Source organism: Somniosus microcephalus, chromosome 4 (genome assembly GCF_052327205.1).
Source record: "Somniosus microcephalus isolate GS21.2 chromosome 4, FLI_Smic_1.0, whole genome shotgun sequence".
NCBI classification, from domain to species: domain Eukaryota; kingdom Metazoa; phylum Chordata; class Chondrichthyes; order Squaliformes; family Somniosidae; genus Somniosus; species Somniosus microcephalus.
The window spans coordinates 949,709-955,708 of NC_140990.1; positions in this window are offsets into that span (position 1 = coordinate 949,709).

Below are 6,000 nucleotides of genomic sequence, written 5' to 3' on the forward strand. Positions count from 1 at the left end.
TTTTGAACACCTCCATCAAATCTCCTCTCAACCTTCTCTGCTCTATGGAGAACAACCCCAGCTTCTCCAGTCTCTCCACATAACTGAAGTCCCTCATCCCTGGTACCATTCTGGTCAATCTCCCCTTAACCGTCTCTGCTCTAAGGAGAACAATCCAAGCTTCTCCAGTCTCTCCACATAACTGAAGTCCCTCATTCCTGAAACCGTTCTGGTCACTCTCCCCTTAACCTTCTCTGCTCTAAGAAGAACAACCCCAGCTTCTCCAGTCTTTCCATGTAACTGAAGTCCCTCATCCCTGGTACCATTCTGGTCAATCTCCCCTTAACCTACTCTGCTCTAAGGAGAACAACCCCAGCTTCTCCAGTCTCTCCACATAACTGAAGTCCCTCATTCCTGGAACCATTCTGGTAAATCTTTTCTGCAGCCTCTCTAAGGCCTTCACATCCTTCCTAAAGTGCGGTGCCCAGAATTGGACACAATAAGAAAGAAAGAAAGACTTGCACTTATAAGCACATAAGAAATAGGAGCAGGAGTCAGCCATTCGGCCCTTCGAGCCTGCTCCGCCATTCAGTGAGATCATGGCTGATCTTCGGCCTCAACTCCATTCACCGGCCCTATCGCCATATCCCTTGATGCCCTTACTAGTCAGAAATCTATCGACTTCTGTTTTGAATATACCCAATGACTGAGCCTTCACAGCCCTCTGGGGTAGAGAATTCCAAAGATTCACCACCCTCTGTGTGAAGAAATTTCTTCTCATCTCAGTCCTGAATGGCCTACCCTTTATCCTGAGGATGTGGCCCCTGGTTCTAGACTCCCCAGCCAAGGGAAACATTCTCCCAGCATCCACCCTATCAAGCCCTGTAATCATTTTGTATGCTTCAATGAGATCCCCTCTCATTCTTCTGAATTCAAGAGAATACAGGCCTAGTTTACTCAGTCTTTTCTCATACGACAGTCCTGCCATCCCAGGAATCAATCTCGTGAACCTTCGTTGCACTCCCTCTATAGCAAGTATATCCTTTCTTAGGTAAGGAGACCAAAATTGTACACAGTACTCGAGGTGTGGTCTCACCAAGGCCCTATATAATTGGAGGCAGTGTTGGTGGTACCCCTCCAGTGATTTGAGGTGCACTGGAGAGGTACCACCAACGCTGCCTCCGCAAGATCCTGCACATTCATTGGCAGGATGGGCGCACCAATGTCAGTGTTCTCGCTCAGGCCAACATCCCCAGCATCGAAGCTTTGACCACACTTGATCAGCTCCGATGGATGAGGCACATTGTCCGCATGCCCGATACGAGACTCCCAAAACAAGCGCTCTACTCGGAGCTCCGACACTGCAAGAGAGCCCCAGTTGGCAGAGGAAACGCTTCAAGGACACCCTCAAAGCCTCCATGAAAAAGTGCAACATCCCCACTGACACCTGGGGAATCCCTGGCCCAAGACCGCACAAAGTGGAGGAGAAGCATCCGGGAAGGCATCGAACACCTTGAGTCTCTTCGCCGGGAGCAAGCAGAAGCCAAGCGCAAAGAGCAGAAGGAGCGCACGTCAACCCAAGCACCCCACCCACCCGCCCCTTCAACCACCATCTGCCCCACCTGTGTGGACTCATCAGTCACCTGAGAACTCATTTTTAATGTGTAAGCAAGTCATCCTCGGTTCCGAGGGACTGCCTAAGAAGAAGATATAATTGGAGTAAGACTTCTTTACTCCTGTACTCAAATCCTCTTGTAATGAAGGCCAGCATACCATTTGCCTTCTTAACCGCCTTTCATGACCACCGGATGTCCCAAAGCGCTTTACAGCCAATGAAGTACTTTTGAAGTGTAGTCACTGTTGTAATGGGGGAAACGTGGCAGCCAATTTGCGCACAGCAAGCTCCCACAAACAGCAATGTGATAATGACCAGGTAATCTGTTTTTTCATCATGTTGATTGAGGGATAAATATTGGGCTCAAAACACCGGGGATAACTTCTTCGAAATAGCACCATGGGATCTTTTACGTCCACCTGAGGGGGCAGACGGGGGCCTCGGTTTAACATCTCATCTGTAAGACAGCACCTCTGACACTGCAGCGCTCCTTCATTACTGCCCCTCCGACAATGCAGCACTCCCACAGCATTGCTTCCCCCGACAGTACAGCGCTCCCGCAGTACTGCCCCTCCGATGGAGCAGCGCTACCTGAGAACTGCCCCTCCGACAGTGTGGTGCCCCTTCAGTACAGCACCTCCAACAGTGCGGCGCTCCCTCAGTACTGCCCCTCCGACAGTGCAGCGCTCCCTCAGTACAGCACCTCCAACAGTGCAGCACTCCCTCAGTACTGCCCCTCCAACAGTGCGGTGCTCCCTCGGTACTGCCCCTCCGACAGTGTGGCGCTCCCTCAGTAGTGCCCCTCCGACAGTGCGGCACTCCCTCAGTACTGCCCCTCCGACAGTGCGGCGCTCCCTCAGTACTGCCCCTCCGACAGTGCGGCGCTCCCTCAGTACTGCCCCTCCGACAGTGCGGCGCTCCCTCAGTACTGCCCCTCCGACAGTGCGGCGCTCCCTCAGTACTGCCCCTCCGAAAGTGCGGCGTTCCCTCAGTACTGCCCCTCCGACAGTGCGGCGCTCCCTCAGTACTGCCCCTCCGACAGTGCGGCGCTCCCTCAGTACTGCCCCTCCGACAGTGCGGCGCTCCCTCAGTACTGCCCCTCCGACAGTGCGGCGCTCCCTCAGTACTGCCCTTCCGACAGTGCGGCGCTCCCTCAGTACTGCTCCTCCGACGGTGCAGCGCTCCCTCAGTACTGCCCCTCCGACAGTGTGGCGCTCCCTCAGCACCGCACTGGAGTGTCAGCCTCGCTTTATATGCTCAAGTCCCTGGAGCGGGATTTGAACCCACAACCTTCTGACTCTGCTATCCACTGAACCACAGCTGACTCCAGTCTTTTACACAGTTTCAATATAACTTCCTTGCTTTTGCACTCTACGCCTCTCCTAAAGCAGGGGAGTTATGATGAATTGTTAAACTGTTTTTCTGCAGAGTGACCAAGGCTGTCTGTCGGAAACAATTTTGCATTTCAAAGAAGCTTGTACTGTAAAGCTTGGATTTATAAATAGGGCATAGTGCACAGAGCAAAGAGGCAATGATAAACTTGTAATCACAGAAAATGATGGAAACACTCAGGCAACATTTAATCTAATATAAGCTAATAGAATGTCATAATCATAATCAACTTTATTGTCATTGTTAGTGCACAAGTGCAGTACAACGAAATGTAGGCTTGCGGCTCCCGAGAGTGTACATTTAGATTAAGACATTTAAACATTCAACATACATTTGGCTTGTAATATATTAACATAAACATAAACATAATAAAGTGCATTGGCAGATGTGCAGGCTTTAGAGTTTATTTGTGGAGTTCCGTAGGATGACAGCCCTGGTAAAGAAGCTGTTCCTAAGTCTGGTCATACGGGTGCGAATGCATCTGTCGTGTCCCCCAGATGGCAGGAGGGCGAACAGACTGTGGCTGGGGTGGGTAGGGTCTTTGATGATGGTCCGTGACCTCCGTAAACAGCGTTTCTGGTATATGTGCTCTATGGTCGGTAGCCGGGTGCCGGTAATGCGTTGGGCAGTTTTGACTACCCGCTGCAGGGCTTTCCGGTCATAGTCGCTACAGCTGCCATACCATACTGTGATACAGTTCGTCAGGATGCTCTCTATTGTGCAGCGGTAAAAGTTAGAGAGGATCAGGGGTGACAGGTTACATCCCTTCAGCCTCCTTAGGAAATATAGGCGCTGCTGGGCCTTCTTCACCAGAGAGGAGGTATTGAGGGACCAGGAGAGGTCTTCCATGATGTGGACTCAGAGGAACTTAAAGCTGTCCACCCTTTCCACCACAGCCCCATTGATGTGGATGGGGGTGTGACTTCCGCCTTTAGACTTCCTGAAGTCCACGATTATTTCTTTGGTTTTCTTGATGTTAAGGGCCAGGTTGTTATCGGCGCACCACTTCACGAGATGCTGGACCTCCTCCCTGTAGGCTGACTCATCGTTGTTGGTGATCTGGCCTACCACCGTGGTATCATCCGCAAACTTGATGATGGTGTTGGAACCATGAACAGCCACACAGTCGTGGGTGAAGAGGGAGTAGAGGAGGGGGCTCAGCACACATCCTTGTGGGGCCCCCGTGTTCAGGGTCAGCGGGGGGAGGTGTGGTTACCTAATTTGACAGACTGGGGTCTGTTTGTTAGGAAGTCCAGGGTCCAGTTGCAGAGGGAAGTGTTCAGGCCAAGAGTGTGGAGTTTGGTGGCCAGCTTGTTGGGGACGATAGTGTTGAATGCTGAGCTGTAGTCTATGAACAGCATTCTGATGTAGGTCTCTATTGTTTATTGCGAGGGGAATAGAATACAAAAGTAGGGAGGTTATGCTTCAGTTATACAGGGCATTGGTGAGACCACATCTGGAGCACTGTGTACAGTATTGGTCTCCTTATTTAAGGAAGGATGTAAATGCGTTGGAAGCAGTTCAGAGAAGGTTTACTAGACTAACACCTGGAATGGGCGGGTTGTCTTCTGAGGAAAGGTTGGACAGGCTAGGCTTGTATCCGCTGGAGTTTAGAAGAGTAAGAGGTGACTTGATTGAAACATATAAGATCCTGAGGGGTCTGGACAGGGTGGATGTGGAGAGGATGTTTCCTCTTGTGGGAGAATCTAGAACTAGGGGTCACTGTTTAAAAATAAGGGGTCGCCCATTTAAGACAGAGATGAGGAGAAATTTTTCTCACAGACGGTCGTGAGTCTTTGGAACTCTCTTCCTCAGAGGGCGGTGGAAGCGGAGTCTTTGAATATTTTTAAGGCAGAGGTAGATAGATTCTTGGTAAGCAAGGGGGTGAAAGGTTATCGGGGGTAGGTGGGAATGTGGAGTAATCAGATCAGCCATGATCTTACTGAATGGCGGAGCAGGTTCGAGGGGCCGAGTGGCCCACTCCTGCTCCTAATTCGTATGTGACCGATGCCCATTAACTCCCAGGTCCCTCTGTCCCTGCACACTGTTTAAAACTGTGCCATTAAGTGTATATTACCTCTCCCTGTTCCTTCTGCCAAAATGCATCACCACACACTTCGATTGGGTCGCTTGGGCTTATACTCGCTGGAGTTTAGAAGAATGAGAGGGGATTTCATTGAAACTGATAAAATTCTAACAGGACTAGACAGACTAGATGCAGGAAGGATGTTCCCGATGGTGGGGGAGTCCAGAACCAGGGGTCACAGTCTAAGGATAAGGGGTAAGCCATTTAGGACAGAGATGAGGAGGAATTTCTTCACCCAGAGAGTGGTGAACCTGTGGAATTCTCTGCCACAGAAGGCAGTTGAGGCCAATTCATTAAATATATTCAAGGAGGAGTTGGATATATTTCTTGAGGCTAAAGGGATCAAGGGATATGGGGAGAAAGCAGGGACAGGATACTGAGTTTGGGTGATCGACCATGATCTCATTAAATGGTGGAGCGGGCTCGAGGGGCCGAATGGCCTACTCCTATCTTCTATGTTTCTATGTAACAGATTTTAAGCAAGCGCAGGGGCGGGGAAAGGGGAGGAAAGAACAAAAGGGAGGGTCTGTGATAGGGTGGACCGCAGGAGAGATTAAATGACAAAAAGGGACGATGGTGCAAGGCGAAAGGCGATGGCAATGGGACAGGTAAAGGAACAAGATATGGTTGTGGAGGAGATGTAAATGGGAATGGCAGAATCATCAACAGTTGCTGTCTGCAACAATAGATGACTAATCCAGTAACAGAACCACTATGGTACTGTACCCCGTTAAAGGTGTGGTAGGTTCCCTTCTCTGAAGGATGTTGGCGATGACAATTGGGTTTCCGTAATAGTCGGGAAGATAAAATGCAACATAGAAATAGAGACGATAGGAGCAGGAGTCGGCCATTCGGCCCCTCGAGCCTGCTCCGCCATTCAATGCGATCATGGCTGATCATCCAAATTCAGTACCCTGTCCCTGCCTTC